Genomic DNA, 24209 nt, shown 5'->3' with positions numbered 1-24209 from the left:
TTATTTCACAAAATCCACAAAAAGCAAGTTATTCAATTAAACAATAGCGGACAGAACAGCAGGCTGAATAGATGTCTGTACGTTAAAGTAATATTATCAGTGAATTAAACGATAAACTATAGCATATAACTTACCTGGAAGGTTGAATAGGCTAAATTAACCGAACAAGCCAACTAGCGTGAAGTTAGCATACTCATCATTCCACATTACAGAATCCATTGAATTCCATAAATACAGAAGCAGCATATGGCAGACTCTCGCGGCTGTAGACGGTAATGTTGTCTCTTGCCTCATAAATGTCAAAATTAATTCATACTGACTTACAAGGCACATCTGACTATAAGACGCAGCAACAGCAAAGTTATGAAAAAAAAATGCGGCTTATAGACTGAAAAATACAGTAAGTTTGTACAATCATAAATATTATAAAGTATAAATATTAAAAAAGCAATAATGAATAGGGCTGCACGATGTGAGGAAAAGTTGCGATGTGCGGTGACATTGTTTAATGTTGCGATGACGATGTGAGTTGCGATAAATATTTAATATTTTTTCATGTTTTAGGGGCCATTCACATGTTGCGCCTAAAAACGCATGGACAACGCTAGACACTTAGGTTATTGACACATGACCTGCATGCTGCACTTGTGTCATTCTGAAAAGTTAAATTTTTTTTGAAAAGCCTGGAAAAACGAGCGCGTCACACCGCGTGCGAGTCGCGACCGCGGCGCTTCCAGAGCGCACATACTACATTTGAAATGATGAACTTGAGCGCGCAATAGACGCAATATGTGAATCACCGCTTCCATAGTACCTGTGTTTGTGGCGTCATCTCTCCAAAATCCAAAATAATTCCATGATATAGCTGAAGTGCTGTTCCTTTTCACCACAAGGTCTTCGTCTGACAACACATTTTCCTTACTCTTCTCTCCTTACTCCGCCATCATTTTTGCTAACAGGCACAGCATCACAACTGACACCTCACAAATCAATCTGAGGGTAGCTGACTTGGGGGTTCCCCTGTTTGGCCTAATAGCATGAACGCGCAAACCATGTCTTCAGGACTAAACGTGATAGGTCAAACGTTTATTACATGCACTTGCCATTTTCCCTTCATTCATCGCGTCAAGGCTGTCTGTTGCGATGTGTTCATCGCGTGAGTTCATATCGTGATGACGATGAAAATTCGATGTATCGTTTAGCCCTAATAATGAAGCCCCGCCCCTAAACCCATTATCACTGGGGTGAAAGCAGATTGTACAAAAACATATGAATGGGATCATACAAATACATACGAATTGGCCACCTCTTAAAATTGAGAATGTTTTGGGTTTAAATAGCTTAGCGCTGTCACATTGACGAGTTAGTCAGGTAGTAGCAACATTTTATGTGTGGTATTAAAATAAAAATTGCACTTTTAAAGTGGGCATGTGTAATTTCAAAATAAATTTTGTCGCTAGAGACCACAAAAGTAGTTGTTAAAAGGATAACGGAGAGAGTATTTGAACAAAGTTTTGCTCATATTTCAAATTTTTATACATTGCTGCTGTATTTTTCTCCTACATCCCTATGCATCCACATTGTTCTTCTTGATTGCATAACATGAATCAATGTCTTTGTTTGCAGTGGCTAAATTATTTATAGGGAGTGAAAAAAGATTGCTCATCATGTTTTCTGTTCAGTGACGCAAAAGCACAAGATGCTTCCTCAGGCAGCGCCGAGGTGTTATTTAAAAGGAACAAATTGGAATCGCGTTGTCCTCTATTGTCTAGGGTGTCACCGATATCAGATTGCGACGCGTTGTGACACCCCCCCTTCCCCCGCCCTGTAAGAGTAAAGCAGGGAGCCAAACAAACCAGACTGCTACTCAGCACTCCATACTCTTGCCTCCTAACGCCTCCTGGCCTCAGAGCTGCTATTCTAAGGAGCTGTCCGTCAAACACAAGTGCTTCTGTCCATCTGCCGAGAGAGTGGGAAAAAGATAGAGAGGAAATACCAGGGAGAGATTGGGAGGCAGAGGCACGGAGGATGAGATTAAGAGGTAGAGTAGGAAAAGGTGATGACAAGAAAGGAAGGAAAAAGGAAAGAATGGAAAAAGAGAAGGAAACAATGAGAGCGAGCTTTTGGAAGTGAAAGCTTTGTTCTTTTATCAGCCCACCGTAATGGCTACATTCAGTCATGTGGTTGTCTGTTATCAGCTGTTTTTTCACTCTGAATTTAACTTTATACCGCTGTGCTGGCAACACACTAACACATTTGTTTCATGGCGGGGACTTTCCGATGGCTTTCATTGCTATTATACTAAACTATACTAATCTATTAATAGTTTGTTTCCGAAAGCTCTACCGCATAAGTTACCTTCACACAAAAAACCCAAATTTGCTGTTGCCACCTAGTTATAAAAAGCAATAAACCACACAACGTTGTGCATTAGAGTGCTTATACCTCAGGTAAGGGCGTTTTAGGGTATATTTACTGGACAACGATGTACTAAAAATAAAAAAGTTTTCCTTTTGAGTTTTTCTCGTACAGACAAGGTTCTCAAACAATCCCCATTCACACATAGATGCAAAAACGACTTAAAAACCATAGACTGTATAAAACATGGACGTAGTGTCTGTGACATCACCCGTTGGTTTCTGAAGAGCATTTTTTTTTATCCCAAAGTTGGCAAAGCTTGCCATCAACATCTAGGCAGCGCATCACCACACATCACTCAAAGATAATGAAAATAAAAAAAATCCATATTTCAAACTTTATAAACTGAAATAATTAGCTTATGGTAACAATGCCATCCTGGAAGCAATTCCAGAGAAAGTTTTTGCGTAGTGAGTGTTGATTGCCATGGACACGTTGTGCAGTAACTCTCGTGAATCCAAGATTGTGTTGTTATAGATTTATTATAGTTTATAAAGTTTAAAATATGGATATTTTTTGAACAAAATCACATTGATAGAATAAAAAATTCATATAAATCTGATAAAACTAAAGACTCTTTGGAGATATGAAAGATCTAATACTACTCTATAGGTGTACTAACATCAGATACACAGAAACAGTGTGTGTTATGGATGCTTTAAAATCACTAGAATAATGCATAACCCCTTGTGGCTTATTAAGATATTGTTTATTGAGTTGTTTTCCTCAAGGGGACTTTTAGCTGGTCTCTATGTTGATGATTTCATGTTTAACTTTTTTTGTGGGCACATTTTGCACATACAACACAAACTATTGACTAAAATTAAATTTGCCCATTCTAGTGAACAGTGTTTGAATAGGCGGTGCACGCTTTATTTTTCTTTTACGATAGACATTAAATTTCCATTAGATTTAATCTGAACAGAGGCAAGCCCAATTACACCTTTTTCATGAGAAGCAATTAGTCATCAAAGTGAAGCTACATGTCTCCAAACAAAGGGGCTTTTGGGCCTGGATGCTTGTATTACAGATTCATGAACCATAAAAAGCTCTTCTTTAACATTAGAGGGGCATGAATCTGAGCTGCTTGACTTAATTAAATGGTGTCATGCCAAAATGAGTTATAGGATTAATGTGCATTTACTGTAGTCTCTTACTTGTCCACAGTCCTTGATGTTCAGAATGGGACAGTAGGTTGAGGATTCTGGGGAATAGACCCACAAACACAAGCACATGTGTTGGCAGAGTGTTTAATGTCGAGATTGTGCCTCATGGAAACTTTAAAGGCTGCTCCAGGCAGGACATATATGGTTAAAACTGGGGCTCTTGGAAGCATTGTGGTTGTAATCACTTTGCATGGAGCCGTCTGTGATTATTGATGACATAGACTAATTGGCATCGTAGATCATCTTCCAGACACTGACATGACCACTAATGTCAAACGCTAGGCAGCCAAAAGGTCACATGATAATGCCTGATGTCATATGTCATGTGTCAAGTTAAAGTGAGTTAACCCCAAAGGCATGTGCATTTGTGGTGGCTGATTTGTCATACGTGCGCTTGCTCTTTCGCATTATCCTGGGACAGATGCGCATGCATTCGCAACAGCTGAATTTTGTAAGGGTACAACTATGATCAGCTGTCTCTCAAATCTTTAGGCTTTAGGTTCTTTTGGGTGCTTGGCTAACCTGACCCTCAAAATCATTGGAAAAATGTGTGTCTGCACCATTGGTTTATAGAAGTTAAAGCTCATTGCTGCTGGCGATGAATGAATGTGGTACCGCTGAGACAGACAGACCATGAGATGTTGAAAAGACTGGCCTGTATGACAAACAACAGCTTTAATTGAGAGAGACACTGTGCAACATGCTTAGTTGCAATGATTTTTATATAAAAAACTAAAAAACTAACTTGCTGACTTATAAAGCCAATTGGCGCTTTTTGTTACTGATAATAATAAATGATACAGTATGTATATGGTGAGTCATGTTGCCCTCTTGTGTGTATATGAATTTGATTGATTTGATCTCAGAATACATTAATATAACAGGCAAGGCTATATGACTCAGTTGGAATAAAAACCAAAGACGTAAGAACTATGGATGATATTTTAGTGCAAAACCCATGATATTCACTAACCGCCTACGTTCCAGTTTAACCTGGAGCTGTTTTTGCTGGTATAATGTTGAAATAAACATAGGCTTCTTTCTATATAATATGCTTGGTTGTTAAGTTGGGTAAAATATCCAGCAAATTGGTTAAATTAACCTAGAAAATGTCTATATCACCATATTGACCCAACCATGGGTTAAAAGTAATGATGCACCAAAATGAAGCTACAAAACGGATAATTTTTGGATGTACTTTGTATAATTGTACACCACGAGCTAAAACAGTGCAGCATTTTGGGCTGAAACAATCCATCATAGGTTCATTTAAACCTAAAAGTTGGGTTTGCCTATATTTTTGGATGCATATAATTAATATAATGAATATGAGTTGGACTACAAACCAATAACTACAAACCAATAAAATAATTTTTTTAAAGTTACACAAAGAAAGACAAAATTTTTGTCCAATTTTTGCAGCAAACATGTGTTGAAACAACCCAATGTACAGTGCTGTATACACTCACCTAAAGGATTATTAGGAACACCTGTTAAATTTCTCATTAATGCAATTATCTAATCATCCTATCACATGGCAGTTTCTTCAATGCATTTAGGGGTGTGGTCCGGTTCAAGACAATCTTCTGAACTCCAAACTGAATGTCAGAATGGGAAAAGAAAGATGATTTAAGCTATTTTGAGCGTGGCATGATTGATGGTGCCAGACGGGCTGGTCTGAGTATTTCACAATCTGTTCAGTTACTGGGATTTTCACGCACATCCATTTCTAGGGTTTACAAAGAATGGTGTGAAAAGGGAAAAACATCCAGTATGCGGCAGTCCTGTGGGCGAAAATGCCTTGTTGTTGCTACAGGTCAAAGGAGAATGGGCCGACTGATTCAAGCTGATAGAAGAGCAACTTTGACTGAAATAACCACTCGTTACAACCGAGGTATGCAGCAAAGCATTTGTGAAGCCACAACACGCACAACCTTGAGGCGGATGGGATACAACAGTACCACTCATCTCCACTACAAATAGGAAAAAGAGGCTACAATTTGCACGAGCTCACCAAAATTGGACAGTTGAAGACTGTAAAAATGTTGCCTGGTCTGATGAGTCTCGATTTCTGATGAGACATTCAGATGGTAGAGTCCGAATTTGGCGTAAACAGGATGAGAACATGGATCCATCATGCCTTGGTATCACTGGGCAGGCTGCTGCTGGTGGTGTAATGGTGTGGGGGATGTTTTCTTAGAACACTTTAGGCCCCTTAGTGCCAGTTGGGCATCATTTAAATGCCACTGCCTACCTGAACATTGTTTCTGGCCATGTCCATCCCTTTATGACCACCATGTACTCATCCTCTGATGGCTACTTCCAGCAGGATAATGCATCATGTCACAAAGCTCAAATGATTTCAAATTGATTCTTGAATATGACAATGAGTTCATTGTACTAAAATGGCCCCTACAGTCACCAGATCTTAACCCAATAAAGCATCTTTGGGATGTGGTGTAACGGGAGCTTCGTGCCCTGGATGTGCATCCCACAAATCTCCATAAACTGCAAGATGCTATCCTATCAATATAGGCCAACATTTCTAAAGAATGCTTTCAGCGCCTTGTTTAATCAATGCAACGTGGGATTAAGGCAGTTCTGAAGGCGAAAGGGGGTCAAACAGAGTATTAGTATGGTGTTCCTAATAATCCTTTAGGTGAGTGTATACAGGAGGTATGTGAAACTTTAAAGCATTGATTGATCGAATAATGGAGAAAAGATATACATCCATGCATATCAGGAAGAAAGGTCGAAAAAATATTACCTCAGAGGTTCATATTGGTTCCAAAGAGTGCATATGTTTACATATCTGTACATAAATATTACATATTATGACCTTTAAAAAGGTACAGATAGCTAGGGACCATTTTTATGCTTAGAAAACAGGCCGGGGGTATAGGTCTGGTGATTCAGTTTGTGAAGCAAACGCAAGAAACAAGAGACAGGAAAAGTAAAGATGACACATGGATGGAGTTAAAAAAGATTAAGATGGAGCGTTTGAGTCAGAAGGTCTGAGGAAGAAAAGGGGGAATGTCTAAACAGTTCAAGGGAATAAAGAAGGTTCCTGAGATGATAAATGAGTCTATAATGAAGTATCCCCCCCCTTCTTCCCTTTCTCTCTCTTTCTCTCCCACCCTATCTTTGGCCATTTCTCTCTTGCTAGCTGTTCAAAACCACAGCTTTGGCAGCTAACATGCTCCTCCATCACGTCACGCCACACACGATCAACGGACCTCATCTATACACACATGCAGCACAAAATGGCCCCTGAGGTTGTTTTTCCAACAAGTCTTGCTTATGACAGGTGTGAACTTTACAGTGTGCTCTTGATACGATAACTTGAAATAGTGTTCGATGAAAAGGACAAATGATTTGTCTGAAAGGGTGCGTACGTGTTTGTCAGACTGTGACAGGATTGCGGGTCACGAGCACTGCTAAGAAAAACTTGAGGAGACCAAACGAAAATCATATTGAAGTGTGTTCTGGCTTTGTAATGGGGATGGCATTGATCTTTGTGTACTTACCTCTAAAGCTTTTTCGTATTCCCTACAGTGTGTATGTGTGTGAAAGAGGATACTGAACATGCTTGAGATAACTGCGTTTTTTGCCAGACAACAGGAGAAATCTCCACAACAGCGTTCCCTGTGTCTGCTGAGTGACAAATGGGGACTTTTCCACCAATTTGCTGCGCATGATGTCTTCATATTGCTGTCACAACTGGAGGCTGTTGTCCAAGTGAATGAGAGAAATTATGTGTGTTTGTGTGTGTGTGTGTGTGTGTGTGCTTGCAGAGAGCAACATGCTTCTAAGTACTGCTAACGCCCTCTGAGAGTCCTTGAGAGGAAAATGAAAAACACATATGAAGAGGAAAACAAGAAACGGAGAGAGAGAGAGAGATGCAGAGACAACTAAGAAAATTAACAGCTGAAACCAGCATGATGTGATTTGCTGGTCTTAGCTGGTTTAGGATGCTTGACCAATCTGGTATAGTTTTTTAATCTGGTCATCCAGATTTTAGTCGTCCAGATTGTTTACCTGTAAATGTGCCCAAAAAACTGCAAAAAATACCAGATTAACCAGCTTTGCTAGTCTGGACGATTAAGTTAACAACCTTAGGCTTGTTAAGCAAGGAAATCGTTTGATTATACTTAAGCTCTTAAGTTCTGTTCTATCACGATGAGACCTGCCAACCCACGCAACATGTTTAGAAATTATATGCGTGCTCCAAAAACGAGAGCTGTTCCAAACAGACTTCAAATTTTTGCTGATTTATGACCCTGTTTACATCTGGTTTTAGGATCCATCATGGGTGATTTGATTCAAAGTGAACAGTCCAAAACATGTCGTGATCTGATCACACAAACCACATTCGGAGATGCATGCATGTGACCGCATTGCATCTGTAGTGTAAACACAAATCAAACTCAATCCACTTAGTAAAAGTATTAATAGCCTAAATTATAGAGCACTATATTACACAAATCCCAAACATATTCAATCATAATATCTCTTTTAGCTCATTTGTAACCAATTTCAACACTGATCCAGCCAGCTCAAGTCTTGATCACGTGTGTCTTTATAGCTGTAGTTGTGCAGTATACACTAAAAATTAAATTCACAGCTTTGCCAGCAAAGACATCACTGGGCAATTTCATCTGATCACCCATCAAGCTATTGTTGGCATCCTTATCCACAGCAATATGCAAATACCAGATCTGTCCAGGCCTGGCACACTCTCATTCACTCCCCCAACCTGGCGGTCTTGACAAAAAAATCACACTTTGTGTGTTTGCCCCTCCTTTTTTCCATCTTGCTTTAAATCCATTTCTCCATTTCCTCTTTCGTTTACCACAGGGACACAAGATCATTTAAGCCTTTTCAAAATAAGTAAAAATGCACAATTGCTCGAAATTGATTTTCCAAATCCAGCAGGGAGTAGAGACGAGACGAGACGAGAATAGTGCAGCGGTGGATAGGAAAGGGGGGCGCAAAGAGAATTGCGTATAAGTTGGGCATAGGGGAAAGTTTAAAAAATGTGAACTCATGCGACAACACTGCTAATGATAAGTTGAGTTTAACTTTCCTCTTAAAAGAAGGCATGGCAAATTTTATGTATTCAGTAAATCAAAAAGGTCTTTGCTGTAATTGCAACCAGAGATGCTAAACACGCACCACACACACAAACAAATGTGCATAAATGAAACAATGGCAGAACTGCCAAAAGTCCCAGCCCTATAGCAGTTTTCCCATGTAGTATCGCCTGTATCGTACAGACGCAGCAGAAATTTAAGTGAGTTGTTAAATATCGTTGAGGTTGCAGTGTATAAGGAAGTCTATGTGTGTGCGTTTTTTCATGGCCTCATCTGGTCCAGAAGTATTATATTTTCGGGTCTTGCTTTTCTCATTAAGTCGGTGAAAGCTGTGCTAAGTGTGAAAAGGCTTGTACTGATGTCAACAATGTAACAAACTTTAGCCTTTCAGGACTAAGGACCTCTATGGATGTAATAAGGTAGGTCTTATATCATTACTGGCAATAAGATTTCATGCTTGAGGTGTGGACTGTATAGTTTGTGCCATAGTTTTTTGTGTGTAACTCCAGAAGGCAAACCTCCCTCAGTATATTGCTGGCACAGGTTCTGGTTTTCAACCTCTATGTTTTAAAATTACACAGACCACCTATTAAGCCTCCCTCAGGCTTTATACCTCCCTTACAAACACAAGGGGCTGCTCCACAGTCTTTATCACTTTATCACTATCCACCAAAAGACTGCATATTGTATAGAGGTTAGGGTGGTCCTTATAATGGGTCATTTTTTTATGTTGAACTCTCACACCCTTAATGTGTATCAATAAAAACACACAATAAAACCTTTGAATATTTCCGAAATCACATATTTTTGCAAAAACTGTACCAAATGCACAACACACATAAAACTTGCTTCTTGGAGGGTAACTTCAAGTTATTTCAGTGTCTTCTGATCCGAGTAACCATATAGCGGACTTTCTTCGTGTTGCTTCAGCCATTGTCTCAGTGTATATTGTCTATTGTGCTTCATTGACATTGATGCTTTATTGCTTTAAAAGACATATCAAGAACAAGAGTTTTAATTGCATGAAGCATGTCCAAATAAGTCCATAAGTATATATTATTAAACAATTAAACATGCTAGCACAAAGTATCACATAAAACGCGAATGTGTTAAACTTCTTGAGCAACCTCTAAATATTAATTAATATTGAAAAAAATATATATTTGTTCTAACATATTGGTGGGGTGAGAGCATGAACTTTTAAAAGTTGAAAAATAAGGAACACCCTAATCGAGGTGATCTTAAGAGTTAGTAGCCTATCAAGTGATTTAAAAATTAATCGTTGATACCTTTTTGCACTGTCCTATAAATAAACACTATTATCACTTGAATTTTTTACTTTTTAAGTAATTAAACACAGTGTCGTGACTTTACAAATGGTCAGACACTTGCATATATCGTTATATAATTTGCTTTTTACCAAAATCATGCTCAAATGAAGCATGAATGTCGACATACGTGTTTTGCCATTATTACAACAGCCGCGTTTGTAAAGAAAGCACTTTGCATATTCAAACAATTCTTTATTTATCCTTTGCAACCAAGCATAAATAGTCGAAAATGTGTGCAGCACTTTATTCACAAAAGAGGTGTGGTGGAGTCATGAAGTTTTACAGAAAATTTTAGGATCCATTGGAGTTACAAGGTTTTTGCAGAATCCACGGACAAAAGTAAATAAAAATGTATGAGATAATGAGTAGCAAAAGTATTAAGATGTATTTTACATGAAAACTACAATTTCACTGCAAGCTGTTCTAGAGTCATTCAATAGTGTTTGTTTTGACGCCGAGCATTTGTGAAAAGGGTTTTACTTTCTTGAGGATGGCAAAAGAAAGACTCTTGTTTGCAATGTCAATGCAGCCGTGAGAGGGCAAACGCTTTTTTTGCTTTTTCCTTTCTTTTTCATTCTCTATTCATCTGTTTTTGAAAAGTGACTTGCACTGCTAGAAACCTATCAACCGTGTTGTCTGATGTTTGGGCCAAAGAAATGCTGGCAAATATAACCGACTTCTCTTTAAAGAGGGACAATGACCCCTTATGACACCCCAATGTGTGTGAAAACAATTGACACAGAGTAGAAATATTTAAAATATCATATTGTTTTAGCAGTTTCGTCAACATAAACTGATCGTAGATCAGAATTTCGGGGCTTTGTGGACCCATAGCAGTTACCCTATGTGTTTGGAATCTAGTTTCAACCACATGCAGAATTTTATGGAAGATCTCCTCAGCACAGAGACAAGCAAGATATGAAACCATTTACCCCACTCAGATTTCTACAAGCCTTAAATCCAAAACTAAATAAATGATTGGCACAACATGATCCACCTAAACCCTACAAAGAGAAGAATTGTAATAACTTCATCCATTGAGTAGTCATGCTTCGGTAAATAAACTAGACAGCTGATGTGTCAGATTTTCTCCATGTGTGTCTGTGTTTGGTTTGTACTTAGCATGATGTATGTTGAACATTTACAGCCATGATTGCATTTAGTTTTTTCTAAGCTTGACTAAAGCATTTGAAAATAGTTATGTTCTTTTATTGGGCTCATTGCAAGCAACACACACACATACACACATACACACACCCTGGGGCTTGATGAGGGGTTGTTTTTTGGTAATGAAAGAGAACGTGCGAAGGCCACGTTGACAGTTTTCTGGAATTGATGTCCCTGCTTTCGTCATTTTGAGTAATCGTTTCTTCTTTATACACACATTTTATTTAGACACGTACACACATGAACACTTTTCTGTAACACCTAACCTGATTCTGTCACATATTCTCATTAAACTCTGATACATCTTTTCCTCTCAGAGGCACATAATTTGAACTGGCTGCATTACAGATACACACAGTGTTACAGGGTTAGTTCATCCAAAAAATTGGTCATCTTTTAATTCCCTTGTTGTGTCATCCCAAACCTATTAGATTTTTTTTCTAAAATGGTAATAAGGAGAAACTTGGAAGACTGGTTTTTATTGTATAATAAAAGTAAATGATGACCAAAGCTATCTCTCGCTTTAATCTGCAACAACTATTGTAACAACTATATTTCTTTAAAACATAAAAGAAGATCAAACAGATTTGAAACAACGTGAAGATAATACAATGCCATTTTTGTATACAACTGTTTCTTTATTTATTATCATTTATTCAAGTGTCTATGTTCATAGAAAGTAAGCCTGAAAGCTTTGCTCATCATAGTGATGTTTGTCATCAAGTGGGCTCCTCTCATTTTTCATCTCTGCAATTGAACGTTTGACAAAGAGGCAACAGTCTTATTCATTGGATTTTGGTACAATTTCCCGTTTAAAACAATTTCAAGATCGTACATTGTAGATGGCCACAAAGACTGTTTCGGAAAGCTGGTATCAGATCAGCAGGAGGGAGGGTTGAGAGACCCACAGTGAGTCATTTTGTCAGTATTAATGTCATCTCTAGGCAATTAGAGGCAGATTTACAAAATTCGCAGACAAAATGTAAAGGACATCAAATGAATCATGGTTTGATTGTTTCCTCCATTAAGCAGGTGTCAAGCTGATGCAAATTATTTCCATTTTGTCTTTTTTGTGTATCTGACTCGTACGCTGAATTCAGTTTCAATTTTTGTAAATTTTATTACGGCTCTCAATTAACCATAGAGAGTTCATTTATTATAATTAATTAAAGGCGGGGTTCATGATCTCTGAAAAACACTTTGGAAAGGGAGTCGGGCCGAGTACCAAATAACACTTGTAGCCAATCAGCAGTAAGGGGCGTGTCTACTAACCGACATCGTTGCCTGGATCGCGTATGTGTGGGGCGGGTCTATCAACAGACGGTCCAGATTGTATTGGGGTAGGGGCGTGTTTGATTAGGTGATTTCAAATGTCAACATTGGCATCAATGTTCCCACGGGTCCTTAAAAATCCTTGAAAGTTTGTGAATCTTGGGGAAAATTCAAGGCTCTGGGAAGTTTTTGAAAATATACATAAATAGATACAGGTCATTGAAAGTGCTTGAATCTAGTTTTTGCAAGAAGTTTCTAAAAAAAAATCCTTTTTAAGACTTTTTAAGCACACGTGCTAATCTGTTCGCTTTAAATGCTTATATCTTCTGTATGCGAATGTTGATTCATACCAAAATGCATAGTTGCATACTTTTTTGCATAGTTGTGTTTGACACATGAAAACGTCTCGTATGTAACTGTTGTTCCCTGAGAAGGGAATGAGATGCTGCATCTCCCTTGCCATACTTCCTGCGTCCTTGTAACGCCATCTTTGGCAATATTTCAGATAGCAATATACTTCCTGGCTCCCGCATCACCCTGTCTTTGTCATTAAGGGTCACCATTGGTTAAATTTGATATACACATTCAGACGCACTTGCCCCTGGGGGCGTCCCCAAAGTGTAACCGCAGTGACCCAGCGTGAGTTCCCTCAAAAGGGAACTGTTACAATGTATCTTAAAAGGAAACATGATGTAACCTTGCTCTTACTTGAAATGTGTCCCCACATTTAGTCCTTGAATTTGAGGGTATTGGACCTGGAAATACCTTGAAAGGTCCTTGGATTTGAAGTTAACTAAGGTGTGGGAACCCTGAATAAGACAGAAATAAGCAATCATTCACACAGGAAGTGTTCTTAAGTTATAAACCTGCTGTATAAAACCTAACATTTTGGACTTCTGAAGCCACAATTTAAGTTGAATGATCTCAAACAACTTTATAATTACCTTCATATTTAAATATTGATTTATGCAGTTGCTTTTTTAAGTGCCATCTCTCCATCTATCAGTCCTCCAAACCAGTTTGTCCTCAGCATGGTCATTGGGGGCCAAAGCCTACAAAAAAAAAGATTTGACAGAAAATTGTATAGTTTCCTTTTGGAGACATATGTTTAAATAATTTCCATATTTGTTATGAGGGAACGGCATAGAGAGGCATCTTAGCTATTTCTCTCTTGAGAAGCAACTTCTACTTTGCTTATTTGTGTGGACCATTTAATGGGTTTTCAAGTTGAAGAGCTGTTTTTATTTGTGCAAGTTTGTGTGTTTTTGTGGCCGACACAGGATCTCCAAAGTTTACCAAGGTCACCAGCTTCGGTGTGTCGAATTCCTCAAGTGGCCTCTAAAAGACATCTCTGGGTCGGAGACTCCCATGCGACTGGTCTTCCCATGAACTCCCTCTGTACTTATCTCAGTCTATCTCTAGACAGCGTGTTTGTCTACTTAGAGATAAAAAGATGAATCTTGGGGGGAAATAAAGGTGGATAAATAAAAACTTGATGCTAGCGAGGATTTGCACACAGAGGCTGTAAAATGGACCAGATGGTGGAGTTCATACATTGTTCGCACTCCCACACACATAATCTTGTGAGGAAGAGAAACTGCTTACTAGCGTCATTTGAAATCTGTGAGAGTTACATATTTATTTCTTTTCCGTGCCTCTGTGCCGCACATCATATGCATACTTAAGAGGCCTGTGTAAGATGCACGTATGACCATACATTTGGTTCACATTAGGCGATTTTGTGATTGGTTGGTTTGTTTGACAAGCTCAAAATTAATTTGGTTACGTTTCAAAACCAGAACTTGTAACACATCTCATATGCAGATATATCTAATTCCACAACAATGTGCTTTGTTATACTAGTGTCTGTCAGTGTGTTTCATCTGTGGTTAGATTAAGCACTACATATTTGTCAGGTTACTGTCCCAGGGGACTCACTAGAAAAGCAGTGACTCGGCTAAATAATAGTATAAACAGATCAATAATATGATCAAGAACAGCTGTGGGTCTGTTGATGTCTCCACAGCAATGACTATAGCATGTTTAGACTAATGTGTTATACTGTATAAGCGAGTCACATCTAAATAAAATGGCCTGTAATGCAAATCGAGCTAAATGGGTCACAGCTTACAAACACACACAGAGTCACGCAAGTGCTAGTTGCCGAATTAGTGACCTCTGTGTCTGTCCTTGGGCTGGTTTCATGCATGATACAACCAGACACAGCGCCCTTTTCTCAAGCACTTAACACATCACTTTAAAGCCCTGACTGCCCGGCACTCTTTTTAAAGTTATTTTTATTAGTTAAGAAGAGGATAGGAAAGCACAGGATAGCAAGAGGGGTACGAGACTAGCAAAGGACCTCAAGCCGGGAATCAAACTTTGGTGGCCGTAAGCGTGTCTGCGCAACATGCCCACTACACCATTGGCTCCAACACTCTAAAAAATAAAGGTACAAAACCCTTTCAAAAAGTATACGTCCATCCATATTAGGATATTTTTAAAAGGGTACCATCTCGGTGACATCTTTTGTACCTTTATTTCTGACAGTAAACTGGCACTCTTGCCTTGTTTATACACTTTTAGTGTCTTTTCATTGTTTTTATAGGTTCACATTCGGGGCATGATACAGTAGCTAGTGCATCAAACAGACACTTTAAAATATTTAAATAAGATAATGATGTCATGTCCTCTGATTTGTTATGCCCAGAAGCAAAGTGGTTCAGTCGCTTTTGAAGATGAAATACCACAATGGATGACAGATGCAGTGCATCGGTCTCATTGCACCAGGCGTGAATGTGAATGATAATGTAGATCTCATATTTCAGCCACAAGCAAAATGGTTTTAACATTTTAATCTGTAATTAACATCAAGTCAAGGGCCGTTGGGAGGCAGACAAATGAGATTGAATATTTTATTATGGTAAATGATATTGCTGCTCAGTTGCTTGATATATTATCATTTTTTTAACATATAATACGTGCCAAGAGCATTCGGTTAAAATTGTTATTTCATTTTTGACAGAGGTGGCATTTAGCGGCTTTAGCATCGGAGCTCCTAATATGAAATAGAGAATCATAACATCATATCATGACCTTAAAGGATTAGTCCATTTTCTTAATAAAAAAAAATCCAGATTATTTACACACCACGATGTCATCCAAAATGTTGATGTCTTTCTTTGTTTAGTGGAGAAGAAATTATGTTTTTGAGGAAAACATTCCAGGATTTTTCTCATTTTAATAGACTTTAATGGACCCCAACACATAACAGTTTTAATGCACTTTAAAATTGCAGTTTCAACAAAGGACTCTAAATGATCCCAAACGAGGCATAAGGGTCTTTCAAGCGAAACAATTGTAATTTTTGACAAAAAAAATAAAAAATATGCACTTTTACATCACAAATTCTCATCTATCTCTCCAGTCCTGTGACGCGCCAGCACGACCTCACGAAATTGCGTAATGACGTAGAAAGGTCATGTGTTACATATATGAAACGCACATTTGCAGACCATTTTAAACAATAAACTGACACAAAGACATTAATTAGTATAATTCGACATACAACAACGTCGCAACGGTCCTCTTTCTCCACACTTGAAAAACACTGGGGCGTAGTTTCGCATACATCATCTGTGACCTCTTGATGTGATGACGTATTGCGTGAGGTCGCGCTGGCGCGTCACAGGACCGGAGAAAGACGAGAAGTTGTGGTTTAAAAGTGCATATTTTTTATTTTTCTTGCCAAAAATGACAATCGTTTCACTAGATAAGACCCTTATGCCTTGTTGAAACTGCAATTTTAAACTGCATTAAAACTGTTAAGTGTTTGGGTCCATTAAAGTCCATTAAAATGGAATGTTTTCCTCAAAAAACATAATTTCTTCTCGACTGAACAAAGAAAGACATCAACATTTTGGATGACCTGGTGGTGAGTAAATTATCTGGATTTTTTAAGAAAATTGACTAATCCTTTAATACTGATATAATATCACATTGCTAGGTTTTTCAGATGAACCCCTCCACCACCACTACCAATAAAGCTCAGTCACATAAACGCTTCATCACACTTAAGATCATCTAAATGTTTCTTACAATGTTCCTTTAAATTTGCCTATTAGATTTCAGTGTCATAAACAGCTCTTTTTTCCAAGTTAAAGCATTTCTAGTGCTATTTATGGCCACTCTACACCCACATGCTGAGGGGTTTAAGAAACAGCTCTGATTTGGCAATGTTGAATTACAGCCTACCTTCTCTATCAGGCATCCTTGAAGGAAAATGTGTTATTTAGGATTTCAACAAGTTTCACCCAGCAATTAACAGATAGAAAATAGCTTAGAACGCCAGGTGTGCCACGTCGGTGTGTGTGTGCGTGTTTGTGTGTGTTTGTGTGTGTGTTTGGGGGTTTAGTAGGTCTGTGCTCTCTACAATTGCCAATGAGTTAGTATCTAAAGTCTGAGCATAGTTGTCCTGGATCTAACAGACATCCCGAATAATCTCCATATTTAATCACTGGCAGCTTGCTTCAAGAGACTGTGGAGATTTGGAGCAGCTCCAGACGGTGCCATTGGGTGGCATAAGGGCTGTTTTCCATATGTGGATCAGATTTGGGCTGACAATTCCCACAGTGTTTGGCATTGTGTCTTTTTCCCTACCTAGCGAGTACGGAAAATTAGTGAAGACAAAGAAGCGTTTAGATTTAGGAATGCATCTTACGCTTGGTGCGTTCATGTGTGTGGTTCTCTGTAGCCCTGCGCTCTGATCCGTCTCCGGGACGTCCCGTACAGAGAAGCATCTGTGTATGAAGCCAAAAGAGTCTGTGAGAGACAAGCATACTGTGAAAAGCCTACTAAGAGTGTGGATATGTGTGAAATGGACCAAGACCTACAGTTTAACACCAAACCTTGACCATATCCAGTGTCCCACACAAACACTCCACCCCCCATCATTTGCAGTTTAAATAAACACACCAGAATGTTAGTTGCGTGTGTGTGTGTGTGTGTGTGTGCCCTCCTTTTTGCTCGATGCCTGCCTGGGCTATTAATGCCTTGTAGGGTGTAACGTCCCTCTTGAATTCATAAGAGGGAAATGTAAATAAGCAGAGACCACAGGGTGAGATTTAAAGAGACGAGGACTGTTGTGCAAAGGGAATTTATGAAACTGCAGTAAATGAAGTCTCTTTTTTCTAGATTTATCACACATATTCTCCTTTATCTCTTGTGTTTCGGTAATTTAACTTCTACCTTGAAAGAATGCGAGTCCCAAGACTGAATATGATGCATAAACAACAGAAACCAGACAAGGCAGCCCTTAAAAGGCCATCTTCCGTTCTCGCTCATTTATCTCTGAGCCTCTGGCTTATGTTTGGCATAGGTTAATATCAGATTGAACTAAAATGCTGTTGTTTAAATTTGTATCTTTATAGCCTCCCGCTTTCAGTCTTGTGTAGAGAAAGTTAAGATCCGGGACTGAGCGCCTGTTCGATATCCTATTTTCTTCGTTCTCTAATCTTTCAGCATCTATAATTTAATTAGTTCATTTTCCGCCATGTCTTACGTGGTTGAAAGCATGTTCTTCTGTCTTGTGGTTTAGGAAAAAAATGACTAATTTCTGCCTTGTAGCAATAACACAAATGAATTCCGTTCCATCTTTAACCATCTGCCATTGGTAAGCTCTTAATAGCCATAATGAATAGTTTAGATAAAACATCCCTCCTTATTGTTGGAGTTATTCATGGAATGTCCTTTTGGATTTTCATTTTATCTCTTTTGTTTCCATAGCAGCCCTTTTGTCCAGTACAATGTCTCCTTTTCTGAGTAAATTCAAACTATTACAGATACTAGTATTCTTATTTCATTTTACACTGCTCGTGATGTAGAGGTATCATGTAATGGCGCTTTTCCATTGCAAAGTACCCCATGGTTTGGTTTGGGTCGGGATGGGTCAGCTAACTTTTGGGGGCTTTTCCACTGGGTGCAGTACTTAGTACCCAATACTTTTTTTTAGTACCACCTCGGTTGGGGTTCCAAGCAACCGAGCTGATACCAAAACGTGCTGCAAAAATACTGTAGATCACTGATTGGTCTGAGAGAATCGTCACTATCAGCGTCATCGCTATAATGTAAAGATTAGTTTTACCTTCATGCTAGCTTGCGCTGTCTTGAGTAAACCTGTTGTCATCTGTGCTTTACTGTAAGTTCACCAAACTCGCTTTTGAGCGATGACAAATATCCATAGGTTGATGATCAGGAACACCATAACAGTTTTTTCAGACTTGCAGTTTGTGGTGGCACATTCGCGATGCGCATGTCCGCATATATGCTTAAATGAGGCTCAGCAGCGCTCGTCGACTGATGCCACGGGTGATTGTACAGAAACTGTCATGCAAACATCTATTTGTGGTGGTCAATTTTAATTTGTGGCAGACTGAGAAATAACTGAATGCATGGGAATTCACAACGTATGATGTAACAGCAGTAGGCAGCGCAAATATAACGACTCGCCTATAATCCCTCCCACTCCGAAGTCTTACTAAACTCGATGGAAAAGCTAACCACGCCAAAGTGAGGTAAGCTGACCCAACCTGAACCAAACCAAACCGTGGGGTACTATGCAATGGAAAAGCGCCATAAGGTATCATGAGCAGCAAAAAAAGGTCAGAAATGGACCCAAGCTGTCACTGGGGCAGAACCCTTTAAAAAGGTCCTAATATGTACCAGTAGGTACAAATATGTATACATTTGGTACCAATATGAGGTACAAATATGCACTTTTGTGGGACTAATATAAACTCTTTAGGTGCCCCAGTGACAGCTAGAAAAATTTTTTGACCCTATTTTCTAACCGTCTAGTCAAGAGGGAATATATGGTCTCAAAGATGAAAAATCAAAAGTGTTTTATGGCAGGGTTTGTCCTTATAAGTGTATGTAGAGCATTTTTGTTTGGCAGGTCACATCTCTCAGGTAATACATTTACCAGATGGGTGATAAGCACAAAGTTGCTTATTTAGGTATGGAAGAGAGGTTTGAGTATATTCTGAGTGCATTTACTGCAGTCTTGTCTGTTATACATGCAATGCACTATGGCTGCAAAAGTATTTGGACACGCATAAAATTATGAATTACATTGCATTATGTAACAAATAAACCAACAAATATAGTGGAATTTGCTAGCAATAAGGATAAAGGATTGATAAAGACTCAAACTAAAGACTAAACATAGTTTAAACACATTAAAGGTATACCAAACCAATCAGAAGCCCCATTGACATATCTTATTGATAGTAGGATTAAAGAATACTGTGGAAGTCAATGGGGCTTCTGATCGGTTTGGTAACAAAAATCCCTAAAAAAATATTTCTTTGTGTTCATCAGACCAAATCAATTTATACAGGTTTGAAACAACATTAGAGTAAATGATGACAGAATCTTCTGGTGAACTATTTCTTAAGATGCATGGGTAAAGTGCTACATTTACATTGAAGTTGTGATATAGTTATGAATCATTAGTGGGACATGAATGGAAGCTGTAGTTTCACTTTTTAGGTCAGAAGAGATGCAACTTAAAAATCACGTACTTTTATATTTCTGTTTCTCCGTCTCTGACAAGTCCGATATATCACAATCTCTGCTCTGTGTGAGTGGCTGTTCACTTACTGCTGAAGTCTCCCCAAACTAAATATTTAAACAGGGCATACTTGTGCACCCATTTATTTAACTTAAAGTTTAACTTGCTGCTTTAAAACCATTGCAAATCGCTAAGGTGTAGCTATAGCACTAGACAGTTTTCTAGCTTTAGAGCATGTTATTGTAAGAAAAAGTCATTTTATTAATAATATGTTTTATGTTAGTTCTTTGTGAATAGAAATGAGCCCAATAGGTACAAAACACATTGCCATTCAGTTTCAATGGTTTATCTAAACAATATAAAATCATAAATGTACTCAAAACCTTAAAGGAAAACACCACAGTTTTTCAATATTTTACTATGTTCTTACGTCAACTTAGATAAATTAATACATACCTATCTTTTTTCAATGTGTGCGCTTAACCTTTGTACAGCCTGTTTTGAATCTGTTAGCATTTAGTCTAGCCCCATTCATTCCTTAGGATCCAAACAGTGATGAATTTAGAAGCCAACAAACACTTCCATGATTTCCCTATTTAAAGACTGTTACATGAGTAGTTACACAAGTAAGTATGGTGGCACAAAATAAAACGTGGGGATTTTTTTAAGCAGATAAAAATGAGAACTATATTGTATGGCGGAAGAGCACTTAGTTTGCAGCACGTCGACCTTGGCGCAGTAACATCATCACTCCTGACTACTCCCTCTATCGCTCAAACTTCCATCAATATTACTGCGCCCGAGGTCAAAGTGCTGCAAACTAAGTGCTCTTCCGCCATACAATATAGTTCTCCACCAAACTTACTTTCTTTAAATAGAGAAAACCTGGAAGTGTTTGGTGGCTTCTAAATTCATCCCTGTTTGGAACCTAAGGAATGAATGGGGCTAGGCTAAATGCTAACACATTTACGACACACTGTACAAAGATTAAGTGCACGCATTGAAAAAAGATAGGTATGTATTAATTAGTCTAAGTTGAGCTAAGAACATAGTAAAATATTGAAAAAGTGTGGTGTTTTCCTTTAAAGATTGCAATAGCTTTCTGGTTACACGAATGCCAGTTTGGGTGAATATTGTTCTCAACTTTTCACCAAAACCTACAACGAGCCCTTCTCCTGTGTATTTGTAGAAATGATGTGCTGTGGGATTTGACACCTACAGCCATCTTTGAGTGGATCTCTTCTAGCAGTGAATGAATGGATGTTCAGTCAGTAAAATGGGCTCTGGAATGTGATGTAATGCCCTTTGAGAGCCACAGAACCAGCCCCCACATTGTTCTGAAAGAAAGTGCTGGTTTATATTCGTGCATATGATTGCTATGCGTGCGCGAGAGAGTGCAATGTTTCGAATAGATGAATCATCAAAGCTGTCCAAGCTAATGCTTTGTGTATTTTTAGAGACACTTTATTGTTCTTTCCTGAACGAGCCAAACACTACATTAAATCTATCATACAGCGATACATGTGAGATGTTTTATCTCCAGTTCCTTACTGGTGTACCCCACTTCTAGGTAGATTAAAAATGGATTGTACCCTGCTCAAAATACTTCTCCACAACTGCTGTCTCTGTTTAAATTGATGCATTGATGCATACACTTCCATACAGTGGAAAGCGTTTTTAAAGTAAAAGAAGTTGGACGGTCACAGCTACAAGGTCATATAAGCCCAGTGAGGCTCAGGACAGCTTAATGTATTACGCAGGTTGCCTTCTTTCTCTCTTTGCTTTTACAGACTGTAAATAGTTAACCAAAGCTAAATGAATTTTAAGCAAATCTATTACCAGGTACATTTCATCTCTTTAGAGAATCAAATTAATGTATATGTAACGTAAATTGGAAATAAGGTGTTTTGGTGTTTGTACATTATTGGACTTGAATAGAATAAAGAGGGAAAGGGTAGAAAAAGGTTTGCTTTACCTTGATGGCTTAGAGCCCATTCCCCTGATGGAATTTGGTTATCTCATCTTGAGGTCGCACCAAAAAAGAGATGCATTCCTCAGCAATCAGCTGTTGAGCTTAGATACAGCTGCCCTGGTGTTGACTTCGAACGATAGTCATCAGCATTTTTCTTAGGGGGTGGTACTTTCATAAAGCATGCAGAAATTAATTTCACATCCATTTTTATTCACATTTTTCATTACTTTCCCATTATTTGTGAAAATCAAGCATGATTCCGTGACTGCTTGAGGGTTTAAAATTCCTTAAATTAGCATGCTTTGAAAGTAATACATCTACACTGTGTCCCTTTTTGGATCAACACAATTTTGTATAATACTGTTTTGTATTGTATAGTGATATAATGCATCCATAAGTGTAATCGGATAAAGAAGGCAGTCAGTCACGTGATTCGAAGAGCAGAGGTTTTGCAGTGTAGGCTTGTGGCCAGGCATGTCAGTGAGCTTGTGGCTATGGGGGAATGAAGTTGCTGTCAGTGTGTGTTATTCAGTAGAGCCTAAAGCACTAGGACGGGGGTAATTGATACTACTCTGTGTGTAGGGCTTTGGCTCAGACAGGCCTGTAAATGGGAAGCACAGTCTAATATGAGATACCCTCTTTTCAGAGAGACAGAGCGTCTTCATGTCTTAACCTAAGCCACCTGGAAGTGAAGGAGCTGGCTGCATTTAAATAGATTTATGGGGGTTTTATTAAGTAATTTAACCACTGTTGTTTTCTTTCTGTCGTCCTTCCTTTTGTTCTGAATTGACGTTATAAGAACCAACTGAGCGAATGCTTTTGATTTGAGTAAACACAAGTATTGATTTACTGAACTGGGCTTAAACCATACTTTGCATCATCTGTGAATGATTCTTTGTCGTTGAGGAATTTGTAAAGGTCTAGTCTATTTTACATTTCATTTACATTTATGCATTTTGTACACGCTTATATCCAAAGCGACTTACCAGTGCATTGATTCAGTCACATGTTCCCTGGGATTCGAACCCATGACCTTTGTGCTGCTAACAAAATGTTCTGCCAGTTAAGCTACATGAAGAGTTGGTTATTAAGGGCTGCCTATTAATTTTGCCCCCGTAGTAAATCATAAAACTAAAACACAAATTACCATCAACTTTTAAGGGTGGTTTCCTGGACAGGGTTTACCTTAGTTCCAGATTAAAATGCATGTTTGAGCTGCCTTAATTTAAAAACACATTGTACTGACATCAATGCCAATGTTTTGTCTCAGGATGCACACCAGTATTGTTTTTTGTAAGGTTTGTTTGTAAAAACGACTTAAATGTCCTAATATAACTAAGGTCTAGTCCTGAATTAATCTAAACCCTGTCTGGAAAACTACAGATTAATGTTGAAATAAACATAATATTTATATAACATAACCTATAGCTTTAAATATTAGTTTTATACATTTAAATCTTATAACAGCCTGATGGAGGCCTGTATTGTTTTTTTATGGGAAAAAGTTGAAGTTACATAACCTGCCATCACATAGTTCATACAAAGTACTACATTATTTACATACAGAGTTATTTCTTCTGCTCGTTTATGTTTCCTAAAGCCCATTTGAATACTGTAGTCTAATTTATTATATACCAGTGGTCTCCAACATGGTGCCCGCAGGCACCAGGTTGCCCGCACGGAGTCTGTGAGTTGCCCGCCAAAGCACATTCTATTAATAGCCTTAATTTGACGACTTATTTACTAATAAATATATATTTATTATTTTTTATATTAGTTTGGCTTCTTTTATGTGTGTTAAAAATTTTAAACAATGATAAAACATATCAACAATTGAAATAAAATAAAATCAACAAGTAAAACACAAAAGTTTTGAATAGACTATCAAAAAGAAGCCCTTCAGATTGTTTTATCCATTGTGGTAGCCCTTGCTCACAAAAAGGTTGGAGAACCCTGTTATAATACTATAGTAAACGTTAATTAAGTGTGGTATACTATAGTAATAATTAGGCCTACTAAGTTTTACAATGTATGTGTAGTATTTTAGAATATTAGCCTTACTATGGTAAAATGATAAACTGTAGCAAATACTGTAGTAGCTACTTGAATATTTACCATGGTAAGGTTTAGTTTACTATAGTAAGTGTTAAAGTATACTACAGTATTTTGTCAAGTGGGAGTCAGTTAGAGAGAAAGTGGGTGATTTGCATATAAATGATT

At 38.2% G+C, this 24209-nt stretch overlaps 1 protein-coding gene across 2 annotated transcripts in view; it reads left to right on the top strand.

The window, feature by feature from the left end:
• Positions 1-24209, top strand: part of prickle2b (prickle homolog 2b) — a 99245-nt gene that overhangs the window by 52753 nt on the left and 22283 nt on the right. The gene's annotated exons all lie outside the window — the stretch shown is intronic.

The sequence above is a fragment of the Paramisgurnus dabryanus genome, chromosome 14, assembly GCF_030506205.2.
Source record: "Paramisgurnus dabryanus chromosome 14, PD_genome_1.1, whole genome shotgun sequence".
Classification (NCBI taxonomy): Eukaryota; Metazoa; Chordata; class Actinopteri; order Cypriniformes; family Cobitidae; genus Paramisgurnus; species Paramisgurnus dabryanus.
The sequence above is the reverse complement of the archived record's forward strand: the minus strand, read 5'-3'. Positions and strand labels throughout refer to the sequence as shown.